The sequence below is a fragment of the Zootermopsis nevadensis genome, unplaced genomic scaffold (assembly GCF_977971745.1).
Source record: "Zootermopsis nevadensis isolate Lab colony 2312 unplaced genomic scaffold, Znev_1.0 Znev_ptg000026l, whole genome shotgun sequence".
In the NCBI taxonomy this organism is placed as follows: domain Eukaryota; kingdom Metazoa; phylum Arthropoda; class Insecta; order Blattodea; family Termopsidae; genus Zootermopsis; species Zootermopsis nevadensis.
Genome location: NW_028259158.1, coordinates 893,117 through 913,915, shown reverse-complemented (window position 1 = coordinate 913,915; position 20,799 = coordinate 893,117). Strand labels below are relative to the sequence as shown.

General features: G+C 40.8%; 1 protein-coding gene across 9 annotated transcripts in view; it reads left to right on the top strand.

The window, feature by feature from the left end:
- The window catches only part of LOC147872551 (cephalotocin receptor 1-like), a 416,916-nt gene that overhangs the window by 279,425 nt on the left and 116,692 nt on the right, over window positions 1-20,799 (top strand). For 2 of the 9 annotated variants that reach the window (XM_087356266.1, XM_087356262.1), the window contains exon 4: window positions 14,237-15,704. The exons of the other annotated variants lie outside the window; for them this stretch is intronic. The gene's annotated coding sequence lies outside the window, so the exon portion shown is untranslated. Of the gene's footprint in view, window positions 1-14,236; window positions 15,705-20,799 lie in introns of those variants that run through there. 9 annotated transcript variants of the gene reach the window in all.

Below are 20,799 nucleotides of genomic sequence, written 5' to 3'. Positions count from 1 at the left end.
AGAAAAAGTGGCAAAATTATCCTTTTATATGTCTTGAAATTTAGTGTTTTTGTTAGTGAACGAATGATTACAGATTTTAACTACTGTGATTAGCCTCAAATATGTGAATAGCAAATGCGACTCTGCTAGGCCCAAACACTCTCGCTTTCAATTTGTTCTATAGTCCCTCTGTAACGTTCCAGTTCTCCATGACATGTTTGCGCGCGAAACAAAAGAAGTGTGGTCATACGTATTCCTTCTACAGTCTTCTGCAGTGACGAGGCAGAACCGAGGGAGAGCAGGTGGTGTGACTAACGCATTCCTCAAGATGAGGAGGCGAACTTGCCTTATGCTTATTAGACACCCAGCAACTTACGGTGACGTTCAAAGCCCTCTAGAAGTAACGAACAGCTGCAGCCCGCCACCCGCCAGCTTCATCAAGAAGCCGGGGATTTGCAGACTTCCCGCGAGCCGACTTGAATTCCGGCTCCCTCGCTGCAGTTTCCGAAATGCAGACCCCGCAAACACTCGGTGAACACACGTTCAAGACCAGTCTTTGCTTATTAATCACAACTGCCAGACCGGGTTCTTAGAGCACTTAGAAATAAATAGAAAGTCATAAATTTACCGCTAAATTAAACGAGGCATTTAAAATACTACAAAGCAAATATTTTTGTGGTATACTGAAATCTGGAAGGCTTGGATAGCCAAGGCTTGTGACTGGGATCGAGGAGCCAGGGGAAAGAGTGTCGTAGGAAATAGAATATGAACAAAGATAAAATTATGGAGGAGAAGTTAAAGACGCTTTATTTTTAGATAAAGGAAGCTTATTTTTGTTAGAAGGTTTCCAGGCAGCCCACACCCATTCTTCTGATAAGGACAGAAATAGGCTAAAGGCATTAAAATATTAAGCAACGAAAGCCACACAACAGAGACGGCATAATTTTTTATTTTCCCATTAATACATGTTGGAATGATAATTTGGAAAGTTAAGTAATTTAGTAACTTTAAGAGCAAATGACAATTTTGATTAATTTTAGTTAGGAGGGCTGCAGAACTTGAAAACCATTTGCTTAAGGTAGAGGAATACCAAGTGAATCTGTGTCGATATGATCGGTCGCAAGAACTTCCCGATGCATACTGACTACTAGCCAGCAGTTCGGTAGACAAAAGAATAAATCGCCTCTGAAGTTTTCCTTAACATGTGTGCCGCAGATTTCATTGATAATTTCAGCACAAGATTTTAGCGATCTAACAATCAGCATGTTAGGTTATCGTTGACGGAGTCACAAACGTACCGTTAATTTAGGTTGATTTCCGAGGAGAATGTTGAACTTAAAAGAGATGTGTGCCTATGAGGCCAGGCCAGAAAGAATCCCTCAACACATTTTTATGTAACTAATTCCAAATGGAAAGCAAAGGAAACCTTAGTACTGTAATCATTAATATGACCTTTTCAGCTTACAAAGTTGCAAACTATTTCGACAGGTATCGCGGCAGATATTAATCTTCAAAGTGACATAAATAATTATGGAACTTCAAGACAAATGTGTAATTAAAACTGTTATCGGAAAATGAATTCGCCAAAGAGTAAAAGATAGTAAGGTGTAGACAGAGACTAAGGTCCCTGATGACGGTGGCAGTATGACCTCTGAAACTTTGGTTAACATCGACCAGACTACACAGCGCAACAACCCAGAAGACAGAAATCTTCATACTCATCGCCCTGATGACGGAGGCCGTATGACCTCCGAAACGTTGGTTAACATCGACCAGACTACACAGCGCAACAACCCAGAAGACGGAAATCTTCAGACTCATCGCCCTGATGATGGAGGCAGTATGACCTCTGAAACGTTGGTTAACATCGACCAGACTACACAGCGCAACAACCCAGAAGACAGAAATCTTCATACTCATCGCCCAGATGACGGTGGCAGTATGACCTCTGAAACTTTGGTTAACATCGACCAGACTACACAGCGCAACAACCCAGAAGACAGAAATCTTCATACTCATCGCCCTGATGACGGAGGCCGTATGACCTCCGAAACGTTGGTAAACATCGACCATACTACACAGCGCAACAACCCAGAAGACAGAAATCTTCATTATTCTTTAAGTTTTGTCAAATATTCACCATATACTGAAATTTGTGACTAAGCATTATTGATCTCATCATCCCTGTGTATACGGTCTAGCTTTTTCGCGATTGAGCTCGCAGCAAAACATTACAAGTTTGCTGTTGAGCGTGTTCTTATATATTTTCAGCCTCGTTCAGCTTCTCACGTCATATTACGGACCGCCCTAGTTCGTTGCTCGGTGTGTGAACAGCATGTCGCGATGTTCAGAACCTTTTCCTTTGCATTTCTCGCTCACCCATACCTACCAGAGGAAACACACGTGGCTATAGGATCGTAAATGCAGGCACAAACGCTTTGAGGGAGGAGGGAAACGATTAGTTGGCCATGTAATTCAGTAAAAAGGTGCATTCTCCTCCCAGACCATGTACCTCCAGGAAACGGAGGCGTGCCATGAATCTAATGTACTAATTTTGTATTATGAGAAAATTAATATATGGCCGACTTGAACTTTTCCTGACATTCTTAAGTGCAGGTGACATATATGAAATTTAATCGAAATAACGTTCCGTAGCCTGCCACGGTGGTCTAGCGGTTTGAACGCTGGCCTTGTAATCCTGGGGTCTCGGGTTCGATTCCCGGCGGTGCCCGAATTTATAACTTGTGTTGGGCAAGGCCGTGGTCTAGGCAACACGGAGTTTTCCTCCGTGGCATCCCAACAATTACTCCATTCACACACAGAAGAAGGCAATGGCAAACCACTTCTGGATCATCTGCCGAGAACGTATATGAACAGGTCCCAGTCCGAGAAAAGGATGGAAGGATCCTCTTCATATGGACCTGTCGTCAGACAGAACACTACAAATAAAAAAAAAACGTTCCGTAGTTTCGTAGATAAAACTACTGTCACGATATCCCTTCCCTTAATGCGTATATTTTATATACTAAGTGTGAGGATACACGTACTTAATACAGACCGCAGGTATAATTGATGCATTTTTGGTCTTGAATGTAGTATTCTTAAAGAAAGGTTTTAAGTAAATCGGATGGAATTTCTGATGTAGTACAGTGATGAATTCCGAGGAGACTGTGAGGTAACAAGGTAACAGGAGAACAGATGGGAGTTATCAGCTTAATGGAGGAAGATGAGACCTGGATCGAAGTGAGGGAGACATGCCATATGACAGCATAATATGACATTACCTAACAAGACGAACGACGAAGAATATTAGACTTAATGCAAGATTATAATTTTCTATTACATGTAGGCCTATTCGTTATACATAGAAGCGGATATAAATTTATTGCTTAATAATAATTTTCAAAGGACAGTTTCACAGAAGCGAAGCTTTATAAAGTACACAGTAACTCAAGCAGAAGATATTACGGGAGGTTAGTCTACAGATAAACGTAGGATGTAGCTGCGTGTTATTATTTGGTCACTAAACTCCAGGACAAAAGTAACTTCGTGTTTGATGGCACTTCTGGAAAGTGAATATTCACGAGGATAGTCAAGAAATTCTTAGCGTTTTATGGAACCCGAATGTTGATCACCGTGTTTACAATAGGCCGCCACTGGTCCGTGTCCTGAGTTTGATAAATCTAGTATAGTCTAGTATTTTTTAATTATTTAAGATTCGTTGTAATATAATCCTTCCATAAATCCCTCAGATTGCCAAGTAGTCAATTACGTTAAAGTTTTTCAACTAAAAACGTTTGTACTTTCTCATCTCGCTCATGGGCGTTGCATGCCCCGCCCATTTCATCCTCTTAATTTCAGCCTAGCAGTATCTGGAGCAGAGTACAACTGTGACACAACTCTTTATGCATCTCTTTTCTTAGATGAGAGATCAAACCTTATAGTTTCAAGTCCGGAAATATCTGCTGTTTTTTCCTCATAATCTATTTTTACCTTTCTGTGTGGTACGAAGAATCCAAACACAAAAGTTTACAAAACAATAATTTTACCTAATGATTTGCATATAGCTTTAAGGCGTTTTAAAACGAAATGCCACAGTAAAATATTCGGAAGATTTCTGTCTTCTGGGTTGTTTCGCTGTGTAGTCTGGTCGATGTTAACCAACGTTTCACAGGTCATACTGCCTCCGTCATCAGGGCAATGAGTATGAAGATTTCTGCCTTCTGGGTTGTTAACGCTGTGTAGTCTGGTCGATGTTAACCAACGTTTCAGAGGTCATACTGCCTCCATCATCAGGGCGATGAGTATGAAGATTTCTGTCTTCTGGGTTGTTGCGCTGTGTAGTCTGGTCGATGTTAACCAACGTTTCAGAGGTCACACTGCCTCCATCATCAGGGCGATGAGTATGAAGATTTCTGTCTTCTGGGTTGTTGCGCTGTGTAGTCTGGTCGATGTTAACCAACGTTTCAGAGGTCACACTGCCTCCATCATCAGGGCGATGAGTATGAAGATTTCTGTCTTCTGGGTTGTTGCGCTGTGTAGTCTGGTCGATGTTAACCAACGTTTCACAGGTCATACTGCCTCCGTCATCAGGGCAATGAGTATGAAGATTTCTGCCTTCTGGGTTGTTAACGCTGTGTAGTCTGGTCGATGTTAACCAACGTTTCAGAGGTCATACTGCCTCCATCATCAGGGCGATGAGTATGAAGATTTCTGTCTTCTGGGTTGTTGCGCTGTGTAGTCTGGTCGATGTTAACCAACGTTTCAGAGGTCATACTGCCTCCATCATCAGGACGATGAGTATAAAGATTTCTGTCTTCTGGGTTGTTGCGCTGTGTAGTCTGGTCGATGTTAACCAACGTTTCAGAGGTCACACTGCCTCCATCATCAGGGCGATGAGTATGAAGATTTCTGTCTTCTGGGTTGTTGCGCTGTGTAGTCTGGTCGATGTTTACCAACGTTTCAGAGGTCATACTGCCTCCGTCATCAGGGCGATGAGTATGAAGATTTCTGTCTTCTGGGTTGTTGCGCTGTGTAGTCTGGTCGATGTTAACCAACGTTTCAGAGGTCATACTGCCTCCATCATCAGGGCGATGAGTATGAAGATTTCTGTCTTCTGGGTTGTTGCGCTGTGTAGTCTGGTCGATGTTAACCAACGTTTCAGAGGTCATACTGCCTCCATCATCAGGGCGATGAGTATGAAGATTTCTGTCTTCTGGGTTGTTGCGCTGTGTAGTCTGGTCGATGTTAACCAACGTTTCAGAGGTCACACTGCCTCCATCATCAGGGCGATGAGTATGAAGATTTCTGTCTTCTGGGTTGTTGCGCTGTGTAGTCTGGTCGATGTTAACCAACGTTTCACAGGTCATACTGCCTCCGTCATCAGGGCAATGAGTATGAAGATTTCTGCCTTCTGGGTTGTTAACGCTGTGTAGTCTGGTCGATGTTAACCAACGTTTCAGAGGTCATACTGCCTCCATCATCAGGGCGATGAGTATGAAGATTTCTGTCTTCTGGGTTGTTGCGCTGTGTAGTCTGGTCGATGTTAACCAACGTTTCAGAGGTCATACTGCCTCCATCATCAGGACGATGAGTATAAAGATTTCTGTCTTCTGGGTTGTTGCGCTGTGTAGTCTGGTCGATGTTAACCAACGTTTCAGAGGTCACACTGCCTCCATCATCAGGGCGATGAGTATGAAGATTTCTGTCTTCTGGGTTGTTGCGCTGTGTAGTCTGGTCGATGTTTACCAACGTTTCAGAGGTCATACTGCCTCCGTCATCAGGGCGATGAGTATGAAGATTTCTGTCTTCTGGGTTGTTGCGCTGTGTAGTCTGGTCGATGTTTACCAACGTTTCAGAGGTCATACTGCCTCCGTCATCAGGGCGATGAGTATAAAGATTTCTGTCTTCTGGGTTGTTGCGCTGTGTAGTCTGGTCGATGTTAACCAACGTTTCAGAGGTCACACTGCCTCCATCATCAGGGCGATGAGTATGAAGATTTCTGTCTTCTGGGTTGTTGCGCTGTGTAGTCTGGTCGATGTTTACCAACGTTTCAGAGGTCATACTGCCTCCGTCATCAGGGCGATGAGTATGAAGATTTCTGTCTTCTGGGTTGTTGCGCTGTGTAGTCTGGTCGATGTTAACCAACGTTTCAGAGGTCACACTGCCTCCATCATCAGGGCGATGAGTATGAAGATTTCTGTCTTCTGGGTTGTTGCGCTGTGTAGTCTGGTCGATGTTTACCAACGTTTCAGAGGTCACACTGCCTCCATCATCAGGGCGATGAGTATGAAGATTTCTGTCTTCTGGGTTGTTGCGCTGTGTAGTCTGGTCGATGTTAACCAACGTTTCAGAGGTCATACTGCCTCCATCATCAGGACGATGAGTATGAAGATTTCTGTCTTCTGGGTTGTTGCGCTGTGTAGTCTGGTCGATGTTTACCAACGTTTCAGAGGTCATACTGCCTCCATCATCAGGACGATGAGTATGAAGATTTCTGTGTTCTGGGTTGTTGCGCTGTGTAGTCTGGTCGATGTTTACCGACGTTTCAGAGGTCATACTGCCTCCATAATCAGGGCGATGAGTATGAAGATTTCTGTCTTCTGGGTTGTTGCGCTGTGTAGTCTGGTCGATGTTTACCAACGTTTCAGAGGTCATACTGCCTCCATCATCAGGGCGATGAGCATAAAGATTTCTGTCTTCTGGGTTGTTGCGCTGTGTAGTCTGGTAGATGTTTACCAACGTTTCAGAGGTCATACTGCCTCCGTCATCAGGGCGATGAGTATGAAGATTTCTGTCTTCTGGGTTGTTGCGCTGTGTAGTCTGGTCGATGTTTACCAACGTTTCAGAGGTCATACTGCCTCCATCATCAGGGCGATGAGCATAAAGATTTCTGTCTTCTGGGTTGTTGCGCTGTGTAGTCTGGTAGATGTTTACCAACGTTTCAGAGGTCATACTGCCTCCGTCATCAGGGCGATGAGTATGAAGATTTCTGTCTTCTGGGTTGTTGCGCTGTGTAGTCTGGTCGATGTTTACCAACGTTTCAGAGGTCACACTGCCTCCATCATCAGGGCGATGAGTATGAAGATTTCTGTCTTCTGAGTTGTTGCGCTGTGTAGTCTGGTCGATGTTAACCAACGTTTCAGAGGTCATACTGCCTCCATCATCAGGGCGATGAGTATGAAGATTTCTGTCTTCTGGGTTGTTGCGCTGTGTAGTCTGATCGATGTTTACCAACGTTTCAGAGGTCATACTGCCTCCATCATCAGGGCGATGAGTATGAAGATTTCTGTGTTCTGGTTTGTTGCGCTGTGTAGTCTGGTCGATGTTTACCGACGTTTCAGAGGTCATACTGCCTCCATCATCAGGGCGATGAGTATAAAGATTTCTGTCTTCTGGGTTGTTGCGCTGTGTAGTCTGGTCGATGTTTACCAACGTTTCAGAGGTCATACTGCCTCCATCATCAGGGCGATTAGTATGAAGATTTCTGTCTTCTGGGTTGTTGCGCTGTGTAGTCTGATCGATGTTTACCAACGTTTCAGAGGTCATACTGCCTCCATCATCAGGGCGATGAGTATGAAGATTTCTGTGTTCTGGGTTGTTGCGCTGTGTAGTCTGGTCGATGTTTACCGACGTTTCAGAGGTCATACTGCCTCCATCATCAGGGCGATGAGTATAAAGATTTCTGTCTTCTGGGTTGTTGCGCTGTGTAGTCTGGTCGATGTTTACCAACGTTTCAGAGGTCATACTGCCTCCATCATCAGGGCGATGAGTATAAAGATTTCTGTCTTCTGGGTTGTTGCGCTGTGTAGTCTGGTAGATGTTTACCAACGTTTCAGAGGTCATACTGCCTCCGTCATCAGGGCGATGAGTATGAAGATTTCTGTCTTCTGGGTTGTTGCGCTGTGTAGTCTGGTTGATGTTTACCAACGTTTCAGAGGTCATACTGCCTCCGTCATCAGGGCGATGAGTATGAAGATTTCTGTCTTCTGGGTTGTTGCGCTGTGTAGTCTGGTAGATGTTTACCAACGTTTCAGAGCTCATACTGCCTCCATCATCAGGGCGATGAGTATGAAGATTTCTGTCTTCTGGGTTGTTGCGCTGTGTAGTATGGTCGATGTTTACCAACGTTTCAGAGCTCATACTGCCTCCATCATCAGGGCGATGAGTATGAAGATTTCTGTCTTCTTGGTTGTTGCGCTGTGTAGTATGGTCGATGTTTACCAACGTTTCAGAGCTCATACTGCCTCCATCATCAGGGCGATGAGTATGAAGATTTCTGTCTTCTGGGTTGTTGCGCTGTGTAGTCTGGTCGATGTTTACCGACGTTTCAGAGGTCATACTGCCACCGTCATCAGGGACCTTAGTCTCTGTCTACACCTTACTATCTTTTACTCTTTGGCGGATTCATTTTCCGATAACAGTTTTAACCCTTCAACGCCATTATCTGATAATCTAAGGCAACCCTTCGTTCCACAAGTATTCCACCCCCATCAGCTCGAACCTCGCCGCAAGGAAGTTAATAGGAAATTTCTTTTATCGTAATCCACAGCAGAAAAATGCAACATATCGCAATTTTATAGTTACAATATGGCAAAGATGTTGAATTACATCCCATTCAATATGGTTAAACACCACAAACGTATTGGTTTTCTGAACGTTTGTAACATTATAACAAAGTTTATTTTCCGACGACTAAATACAATTTTGGCAAACGTGCATTGCTTTTTTCTAGCTGAAGGATGGAAATAAACCGTTCTACGAAACTCCTTATATAGTTTTCATCCAGACAGCTGAAAGTAATCACAGGAAATGTTATACCAAATTAACTATTCTTTTTTTCATTTTACTATTACAGAATTGTTTAAAAATTAGGTTGTAAGAAGACAGGGAGGGTTACATACAAAGACACTTCAAAGGCGTTCTTTCTGTTTTTGTAACAATGTTTTACGCATAATTAAATGAATTTCACCCGCGGTATTTCTGACATTAAGAATGCTGCCAGAGGCATTGCTGTTCTGTGTACACGGCGCGGAAAGGGAAAATGTCACTGGGGTGACAACACAGGGCAAACGGTACCGACCACACGTTCCTTTTGTATTTTGTAAAATATTTTTATAAATAGCCACAGCTCACATCCAGCATATTTATGTTAACACTCAAGGAAGGTAATTAAATAAAAAATTTAAACCACGGCCACCCAGTCGGATCATAAAGACCAATTAATTAACTGCGTTAACTAACTAAGGTTGTGGATGTATTACAAATTTAAAAGTGGAATAAGTTGACAAATTGAAGAGTCGTGAATAAAAAGATTGAAAACAAATACTTTCCGCAGAACAAAATCTCCAAATGCCTACTTCAGCCCGCATCACGTAGACTTGTGTTGCACTCTCCTGATTTCGGTTATTTGTTGTGTCCTAGGTAATTTTTTATGCATCTTTGAAATTCTTGGTCAGATATGAGTCCAAATATCTTTTTACAACAATATCTTTCAACATGACTTTACATCGTGTTTGTTGTTTCCTCAGTAGACTGGTCCCGAACCCACCTCACAAGTTCGTTTGTTCGCCACGTTGGCATTACCGATTGTAGTTAAATAATAATTCGGGTTTAGATCAGTCTCCTGTGTCATGAATCGTACTAACTAGATGGCTTAGGGAACCTGAAGTTCATCACCGAATTAACCAAAGCCCTCCACCGGACCAACAAAATCCAGTCTCCTTCAACTCCTATCTCCCATAGATCCCCCCTGAGATTATCCTCCCATCTACGTCTAGTTCTCCCCAGCGGTCTCTTCCCCTCAGGCTTCCCAAATAGTGGACCCAACCAACCAGATGGCTTACGGAACCCGAAGGTTCATCACCGAATTAACCAAAGCCCTCCACCGGACAAACAAAATCCAGTCTCCTTCAACTCCTATCTCCCATAGATGCCGCCTCAGATTATCCTCCCATCTACGTCTAGTTCTCCCCAGCGGTCTCTTCCCCTCAGGCTTCCCAAATAGTGGACCCAACCAACCAGATGGCTTACGGAACCCGAAGGTTCATCACCGAATTAACCAAAGCCCTCCACCGGACAAACAAAATCCAGTCTCCTTCAACTCCTATCTCCCATAGATGCCGCCTGAGATTATCCTCCCATCTACGTCTAGTTCTCCCCAGCGGTCTCTTCCCCTCAGGCTTCCCAAATAGTGGACCCAACGAACCAGATGGCTTACGGAACCCGAAGGTTCATCACCGAATTAACCAAAGCCCTCCACCGGACAAACAAAATCCAGTCTCCTTCAACTCCTATCTCCCATAGATGCCGCCTGAGATTATCCTCCCATCTACGTCTAGGTCTCCCCAGCGGTCTCTTCCCCTCAGGCTTCCCGACCAACACCCGGTGCACACCTTTTGTCCCATCCATGAATCATAAACCAAATTCAATCCATATTCCTCCATGGGTTTTTGTGTTGAATCACACGACGTATTCTAGTCTCACTCTAGCGCGTAAAGAACATCACCTCAACGTTTCAGAATATGATAATAATTTAGTGTTCACTTTTATTAAATCCGCAAAACGCGCGTTGCTGTACAATGAAGTTTCTACTTTCGGATGGAGCAAAGAGTTGCCTACGAAGTTTCATAAAAGACGTGCGCGACCATCAGCTTCAGAAGAATTTCTCTCGGTCTGCATATATCGATTCGTTCCCTTATTCGTGATACTCTCTAAGAGCATCGTCCCACTTACGTGTTGTCTGACTGTCATCGCAGTTACGCGAACTTCTGAAAATGGGGCACTACTAACGCTGTTAAAGATGTAACTTTAAATTCGAAAGTTGCTGTCGATAGTTCTGTAAAATTTATTTAAATTGTATTAAGATTCTCTATTTAAAAAATTTAAAGTAACTACTACGAGAACTTTTCAGACAGGGATGATAACAGACAAACATGAACTCATCTTCAAAAATTTGTATGGTGTAATCACATATCTGATTTGTAGCATGGAAGAATTTTGAAACCTACTCTCTGTAATCCTTCGGAACACTTTAATGCACCATGCCAAAAGCAGGTGTCATTACTACTGATCCCCTGGTGCTCTTTTTAAGAACCAAACAGAAGAAATTCTCTATTCTGGGCCACTTAAATCCAATCCACATCCTCATATCTCATGTGTAGATGGATCTGATTTCCCCCAAGTAATCTTCTTTAAGATTTCTCTACTAAAATTCAGTATTTGTTTCTTGTCTCTACTATTAGCCTTGTTCTCCGAAGTGGTCTGTTGTCTTCTGTTTCTCAAAAAAAAAATTGTTAGCATTTTTCATCTATAAAACAAATTATATTTTCACTTGTAGTTTGTTTAAACGGTCTATTTTTCCAGATTTTCCAACTAAAATTCTGTATGAATGTTTATCTCTACCGCCGCTAATTGTATATTAAATGATAATATCTTACAGGGAGGTTGCACATTCTATGTATCTCACCATAGAAATTGTAAAAGAAATGTGGATTCAGTGTTGTTGACTGCAGCGCCCATGAATCATAATGAGTCAGTGGGTTGTCTATAGTGCGAATGACGGCCGTCAGTCTGACACATTCATAGCGCCACCATCTGCATGTCAGCTTTCATTGTGCAGACTCGAGCTGTTTATCAATGCATTATCCTGTCGGCAGAAGACACGATTCGCTGTGTATGAGCGTCTGTAGTTAACACGGTCACGTAGCAAATATATCTGCGCACTGGCGGCACTTGAAATTGATATGAAAGCTTTGCTGATTTGACAGAGGGTGTGTAGTCCACTATAAAGCATGTTTCGTGGTGATGTTAATGGCATCGAGGAGTAAAATGATCATATCTATTAGGAAAACACGGACGAGACATTTTGCAGGCATGGGAATTGAAATATTTTCAACATTTTTTCATCGCCTTTTATACTCAGCCACGTGTTTATGTCCTATTGAATATCAGCGAGATCTTACCCCCGTTTACTCACTGCCTGTGTATAGGACTGTCAATTCGCCGAGGCATTACATACTGAACCTGAGGATGGCAACTGAAATGCTTACCGAAACGTTGGAAAAAAATTAGCTTAAAACCTTGAGGAAAAAGGTAAACGAAGATTAGATAACAATATTTAAGTGGATCTTAAAGGAATATAATATTAGTGTTGAAGTCTGTGTATTCATGTTGCTACTGACAGGAATCAGCGCCTGGGATCTTGGGAAAACCGCGATAAATCATCGGGTTTAACAAATACACGAGGAAGTACATGAAAATTAACTACCAGCTTTGTAAGAATTACTCGGTTCTATGGAGTCAGTTAAACTTAATCGGAATATTTTGAAATTCACGCTGTGTCCTCAGATACTTATGAATTGCATAAAATCTGACAAAATATTTACGAAATCAAAGCGGGACATATTCCAATTATGCACTCTTTCACTTTACATTCAGAAAGACTGAAATGTTATAACATCGTACGAAGAATTACAAATTGTCAATTCTGTCTCCCATCTGTGACCCATGTTTTCCATGGTAACTAAGTTACGCACTTACCTGCGTTTAAATTACACAGATTTTACACCAGTTCTCCATCAGACAATGTAGTACTATTTGTGGAACCAATGTGATAATTGTCTTTAAGAAACTAATATTTAGAGCCTTCACTAGGGTGTAGAAAGTTGACAGTGGATCTACACGCAAAGCAGGTCGCATAAGGATCAGGGAGAACAATGTTCCTATGAAACTTACATGAACGCATATATTTTAACTTAAAAGCTTGATATAAACGTCTATTTGCCATGTGTTTACCTGTTTCGCAAATGTCAAATACGTAATCCAGTTCAGGAATTCAGAACGAATTAATTATTACTGTTAGTTACCGGATGCAGATGTGAGTTTCGAGTCGATCGTGTGACGAACAAAGATCTTTTGTATCGATCCGCTGTTCAAAGCATTTTTAATTGGATTCTAAATTGTGTAATTTAATGAAGGGTCATTAAACATAATAAAATTATGAATCGATAAATCGATCAGTCTATCAAGTAGAATTATAGCATATTGCTTTTAAACAGACATTTGACACATTCTCTTCTGTAAGTAGGCATTGAGAAATGGTTATAAACTCTATATTTCCAATGCAGCGATTATTTAATGACTACTTACTTCCCACCCACCCTGTAGATGACTGCCTTCTGCTGTGTAGTGAGGTAGAAGGTTACCAATGTTTCAGATGTGCCTCTCTCCATTGTCAGGGTGATGAGTAAGCACTGTAGAGAACACCTCTGAAACGTCGGAAAATTTCTGACTACACGGTGTTCCTTCTCAGAAGTCAGCAATCTTCAAACTGCCGCAAATAACAACACATCTCTCTTTTTCTTAGCCCAGTTTAACACTTCATAGCCCAGTGGTAACTATATGTACCACATGCTTTAACAGTCAACAAGTAACTCGACGTTTTGCCCATAAATTGTACGTATGTGTTTCGTGTGATTCTCAGAATAAATATCAAATATTTCCGCAAAGGGATTTTTGAAATATGAGCGCGTTGTGTTTTTATGAGATAAGAACTCGATACGTAAATATTATTTAGATTTTCTTTGGCTTAAAATGGTTAAATTTGAAGCTGATAAGAAACAATTACTGATAATAAGCATTACTTTGAGATAACCTACAGTACGATCACCGACTGCATTTTATCAGAAATTCGTGTCTACCCAGCAATAGCCGCGATTTATCTGAGACAAAATTTAGCGGATTTCGTGATATTTGGTATTCAGTGTTTATCTATGGAACAAATTTAATTTAAAGTCTGTTTTATACGAGGCTCAATTTAAATTTGCGTGTTTTCTCCAAACCGGCTTCCTGCATCACAAGACGTATTACAGCCTACATGTAAATGTACTCTAATGAAAGTATTTCGATATCAAAATTCAGAATTTACGGTTCAGGAGTTGTAAACCATGATATTCTAATGTCACTTACGCCGTTTATGTTTGGAACATTCTGTGCATTTTGGAATCAACAAACTGACTCGTGTCGTTAATTATTTATGTCGTGTAGTCACATGAACAATGCACAATGTTGAAGAGGACGTGAAGTGAAGGGGAGAAGAGGGAGTTTAAACGCTAAACGATAATTTCAGTGGGCCTGTCCAGATGATATACCGGTGTTTTCTGTTGAAACAAACACATTCACCCTCTGGCCACAGTGTTTCTGACAAGTTTACGTTTTCCACCTTATTTCCCTTGTGTTCTCCACTTTCTTGTTTCAGAAAATGAAATCCAACAGTTGCTACAAGACTGTCCATCATTCTTCCATCCCGAGGCTTAAGGCCACATGCAGTCGCTCTACCAAAAATAACAAGAATTTGCTAAGAGACTGACATGTATGTTGTTCCTGCGATGTTTATCGTCATTAATCTGACTGGTTTTGCCGAATTTTTAAATTTCTCATACAAAAGATAAACTGTAGAAGGACCAGAGGTGTTTCTTCTCAAAAAATGTTACTTTTGTTTTTGAAGCTTTCAGTGAAATGTGTCCCGTTGAACCTCCGCAATTTTCAACCTGTATGGGCGAAAAACCTAAGGAAAGAGAAAATGTCGCCAAGGCTAAGATCGGTAACATAGGAATAAAAGATGGAAAATGTTGAGTGTACATTTGTGTAATCCAACCAAATCAACCAGGCGAACGGCCAAAGGACTTGGTTTATCTGATCGAAGTATTAAAATTAAAAAAAAATGGAGTGGAAACCGTACAGATCAGTACTGCTACAACCACTGAATGAATACGATCCTGATAGGACTGAGTTTTATGGGTCGTCCAAATTTCGTGAACTGCATTTTCTGGATACGAGAGGCTATATTTTAAACAAATTTACGCGTCAGCCGACACAACTCTTTCTACCCGAACGATCTAAACTCCATCAAGTAATACAACATGAATTAAATAAACCGGGATGTATTTTCTGGCTTAAAATTTCTTCATTCCGTGTTGTTTCATCCTAATTTTGACGGGACTGTAATAGCTGCAAATTACCTGGAATTCGTGCAGAATAATGTTGCCTGAAGTGACAAATGATCAACATTCTGAACAACTAGCATAGCAACAGAATGTTATGTACATGATTTCGTACATTTTTAACACAAGGTTTCCCGCATGGAAAGGATGTCGTGGGACGGTCCAATGGCCACCAATGTCGCCGAACTTCCCCCCCCCCGTGATTTATCAATGTGTAGCATCTAAACGATGACCAGAAATCGAGAAATATGGAGCACCTAAGTCACTGATACAGACAGAGATAGCGAGATTCTACATTCAGTGGAATAACATCCATAGGAAATTTCGTAATATTCTGTCATTACTTAAGGCAATGAAAACGAAGAACACTCACAGTGCATAATGATATTAGTTCACTATACTTGTTAGAGAGGAATGTAGGCTAAATTTATTGTCTTAAAACAAAATCTATGATGTTGAGCGGCACAAATTTTCCATTTTATTTTATTAAAAAGTCATTCAAAAAATGTTTGGCATGAAAGTTATAGGCTCATTTGTCTTCTTCTGTAAGATGCATATATCAACTAGTACCAGTTTTTGTACGATAAAATTATTATGAGCAAATCTGACGTTCTTCATGTTTTTTTGACATCATGTACCGAAATTAAAATGGATCGATGCATTTAGTTATAGACTTATGATAACAACTTTAATCAAAATAAAGTATCACTATTTTCAAACATACTATAGCTGACAGTACAATTTGTTCACGTTTAAATATTGTAAATTTAATCAGGGAAGCCATCGAGATCGAACTTCATCCTGATAACTTTAACAGGGAAGATGGACTTCACCTGAGCCGGTCCTGGAAGCCTCTGATCCACACACTCCGAGGACTCCGAGAACGAGCAAGAGTGCGCCGCCAGAACCAACCAGACCAGTGACTCGGCCCCTTTCAGGGCCTTTATCCATACAACTACACTCACCTTTCTCTCTCTACTTTCTCTCCCTCTCCCACCCTCGCCCACGTGCTACCATTGGTCCACTCCCATACCTGCTCCCATTGGCTCGGGGCAGGCTACACCTTTCACGTCCCTGCCTATAAAATCCAACTCCTCACACCCTATTGGCATATTCATCGCCCTGATGACGGAGGCAGTATGACCTCTGAAACGTTGGTTAACATCGACCAGACTACACAGCGCAATAACCCAGAAGACAGAAATCTTCATATTCACCGCTGTGAGAACCTCAAGTCTTACAAATTTCTGAAAATTTGTAATTTCAGGAAAATGGATATATATTAGCGAAGGAAACACAATGAATCTTTAAAATCAACGTTAATCGGTAAGTTTATGTAGCTCTTAAAATGTTTAGGAGATTTGAAATATCTCTCATTCTGTTACAATATATCTTAATGAAAACTATAACGCATTTGAAGTTTCCTAATGTACAATTTAAACGAAATATAATAACCCTGTGTCTGAATCACTTAACATTTTGTCTGTCAGAGGCGTAAGCTTTAATATCGTCCAAAACGCTCAGCCTGTCTCTTTCAGGAATATTTATATACTGTAACTTAAAAATGAAAATAATTTTTAAAGTAGAAAGTAGAGCTGTCCACAGTACACTCCGTAAAGGCACTTTGTGTTTAAAAGAGAGCAAAACAGCTGTTATTTGTAATTGACCTCGGCGCTAGATGGGAGTGAGTAATCAGAGCCAGTCTGGACGCAGAGGCTAGAGGAAAAATCCTCTGCCCCCGTCGGGGATCAAACCCCGATCGTCCAGGACGTAGCTAGTCACTATACTGACTGAGCTATCCCGGATAACACCTTGAGAAAGAATCATAAAGTATTTTTAGTATTAGTAGTATAATAATAATAAAATAAATTCGTGATGATTGATTTTTGGATATTAAATGAAGCAGTTAAATTTCAGAGTTTATATAGTGTCAAATGAGATGCTATGATTGCTGTAAGTGAATAGGTAAGGATCTGGATAGAGATTGTAGTATTCTCTTAGAAGACAATATCATAGTATTCACCTGGAGAGTACGAAAATTTTAGGTAAACCACGCATAGAATATTTGACTGAGATTGTCCATAACTGGTGTATTATTATAAATAGCATCGAATTAATATGTCTTGTTTCTGTTTCAAACAGTTTCCAAAATTGGTATGGAAAATATTTAATTAAATATTGGCTCTGTTTTTGCATTACGTTTGCAGCAATATGGTTATATCTTAAATAAATTTAAATTATTAGTTCAATGAGAATGCGAGTCGGTGAACATAAAAATGGTGGTGTTTTGGATTATTACAGTGTCTAGTTTCGTACAAATTGACCAAGTCCACGCGTCTGAAACGTCGGTTAATTTTTAAGTACCTAAATGGCACGATATCCCAGAATACTTATCTGCGTGACAAATTTTATTGTTCAATTATTCCACACTAAAGAGTATCTGAAACCAAACTATAATTATTAAAGTTATGTTACAGACATAGAAGGTTATAAAATGGCGCTTTGGACGACAGAGCTTGGAAACCCTGGTATGGTCAACAAATTGGTCTCTATTATGTACCCATAGCCTGAAGCCAATACACAACTAGTTGCAATTATTGCTCAAAGGTTCATAATGTATTAATAAGTTGAAATGAGGTGACGGTCTGCAAGCACCGAGTTTATTTCGGACAGAATTTAACATGAATTTTCATAATTATAAACAACGCTGAAACATATGATTAAAAATAACAGCAAAGATTATCCTAGTTTATAAACATACAAGAAAGGAGTTTGTAATAGAATCGGATAATTGTAGAATATGTAACTTTTAACTTCTAACATAAACAGATTACTCAGAAATGAACACAAGATCTACAGCAACGGAATTACTATATAATTAATTAACTGTCAAGAAATACGATTGAAACATCGACGATAGAAGATTATTAGCCAAATTACAAACACGAACACTAAACGTTTCACGGAAAAAGAGAAACGAAATTAATTACATCCGAATCATTATCACAATCATCTTATTATATACGAGGGTCGCTCATTAAGTAATGCCCCACATTTTTTTCCTCAGAACATATTTATTCAAGATGGCTCAAATTTAGTGACAATATAAATCAATGTTTCCTTTACACATACTATTTTTCCACATAGTCCCCATCAACTTGTACGGTTTTACGCCAGCGTGGAACAAGTGCATGCATGCCTTGCCGGTACCAGCTCTTGTCCTGTGCACGTAGCCATGTCCTCACTGCTTGAATCACGCTCTCGTCATCTTCAAATCTTGTTCCGCGGATAGCATCTTTAAGTGGCCCAAAGAGATGGAAGTCGGAGGGTGCCAGATCTGGACTGTAGGGTGGATGGGGTAGCACAGTCCAACCCAATTTGGTGATTTCTTCCCGGGTTCTCAGACTTGTGTGAGGGCGTGCATTGTCGTGCAGGAGCAAAATTTCTGCTGGATGCTTGTGAGGCCGAACTCGTCGAAAACGCTTCTTGAGGGTTTTCAGGGTCCTGATGTACGCGTCTGAATTGATGGTCGCACCTCTTGGCATCACATCCACAAGAATGACCCCATCACTGTCCCAAAAGACAGTCATCATGACTTTTCCGGCGGAGGGAGTTGTCTTGAATTTCTTCTTTCTCGGTGATTGAGGATGATGCCACTCCATTGACTGCCTTTTTGTCTCTGGCTCAAAGTGGTGTATCCAGGTTTCGTCACCTGTAATGATCCGGGACAGAAAGACCTCTCCCTCAGCATCAAAACGCTCCAACAATTCAGAAGAAATCGTTTTCCTTTGAATCCTGTGGTCTGCTGTGAGACTTCGTGGAACCCATCTTGCGCACACCTTCGAATATGCGAGAGCCTGGATAATTGCAATCACACTTCCATTGCTGACTGAAAGCTGTTGGGCCAATTGTCGAGTTGTGATGCGCCGATCCTCACGAATAATGGCATCCGCGCGGTTCAACATGTCTGGAGTGGTGGCTGTGGCAGGACGCCCAGAGCGCGGCAGATCACGGAGCTCGGTTTCTTCACTTCCTGAAGCTTTAACTCTCTTAGCCCAGCGACCAACGGTGCTCCTATCGACTGCACAGCTTCCATAAACAGCACACAAACGTTTATGAATGTTCACCACCGTTTCTTTTTCAGAAACAAGGAATTCAATTACAGCTCGTTGCTTGTAACGAGAGTCGTTCACAGACGCCATTTTAACAGTTCACTACAGCTCCGCTATCGGTTGGAATCATTTGAAACTCCGTACACGAACGCGGGAAACATCAAATCTCAAGCATGTAAAAGTACACTTTTCTATCTTCATTATTGGCTGAGAAAAAAAATGTGGGGCATTACTTAATGAGCGACCCTCGTATAATCAGATATTATGCTGTAAGACAGCAAAGATTTATATTTGTAGTTCAGAACTTACTACTGCTGAGAATATTATTATGAAGCGATTTCAGATGCTTCAGAAGTACCCAAAGAATGTATTGATATTCAAATAAAAACTGGTATTGTGAAACGAGTGGAGCTGTGGAATCTTGTGGATGGATGCCATCGTATAGGAGGACATTGCCTGCCTCTATCCTGAAGCTGGAGGCAATACGTTCATTCGAAACATTTGTAACTATCTACGTATGTATAAGGATACATAACACATAAGACTACTTGGTGTTAAGCTGAAGGTTTTATATTCAGGAGCGAACAAAATAAATGGTTTTGCAGTTGTTGTTATAATTCAAGAAATTTAATTAATATAAAAGCGGGAGATTACAATGAGCTATTTCATCGTCATAGTAACCTTACTTATATAATAATATGTTCCACAAAATTGATCACAGAAAGTGCACAAATTTTAAAATATTTGCAAACTGATATATTGTCATTTGCAAACTACTTTCAATTTTACGAAAATATTAAATTGATATTATTTCTGGCTTAATAAATGTAGATCTGTCAATGAATGAAAGCGTAATGATACATTATTGTTGATATTGGTACCGTTATTGCTATTATTATTAATAACAAAATTATGAAACTGGTTTCGTCCAAGTAACTCAAGCGAGAACACGAGAGAGGTGGTTTGGCATGGGAAATTTAGTTGAACACAGTACAAGCGAAAAATGCTGAAATTCTTTTCTAAGAGAAATCATGTATATGAAAGAATAAATTCGAAAATTAGGCTTAATGGAGGACTGCGAAAACTGAATGACACGAACCAATGGAATCAATACATTGGTAAGATTATAAAATGTCTCTAGATACGATGATCATATAGCAAATACATAGGATCTGACGTTTTCACGGTGGTGAGTCTGAAGATGGCCGTCTTCTGGGTTGTTGCGCCTTGTAGTTTGGAAGAAGTTTACCGACGTTTGAGAGGTCCTTGCAGCCTCTTTCATTAGGGTGATGTGTCACTCGTGTTGTTTTCTCCATTAAACCACCTTAGACAGCTGATAGCCCTATAATAACTCATTATACGAAGCATTCTTTCCATATAATGCTAACTTCATTATTTGTCTATTATTAAATCACTTCAGCATCTACACCACATATAAATAAATACAGTCTCACAGATAAGCGAACACCGATCGGCAACACGTAAACTTGAATTTCAGGGATACGAACGGAATTTCAGTTTTTTAAAAAGTTTCCCAGAGTAAAGTTGACTCTGCCTTCAATTAAGCACCGTAACATGGAAGTGTATGGTGAGTGCAGATAGAGCTTCACGCATTCTTAACGTTAACACTTTATGTACTTAAGTGGTAAGCGTTAACACCCTGGTAGCATTTTTCACGATGAAAGCGATTTCGGTCTACATGTGTT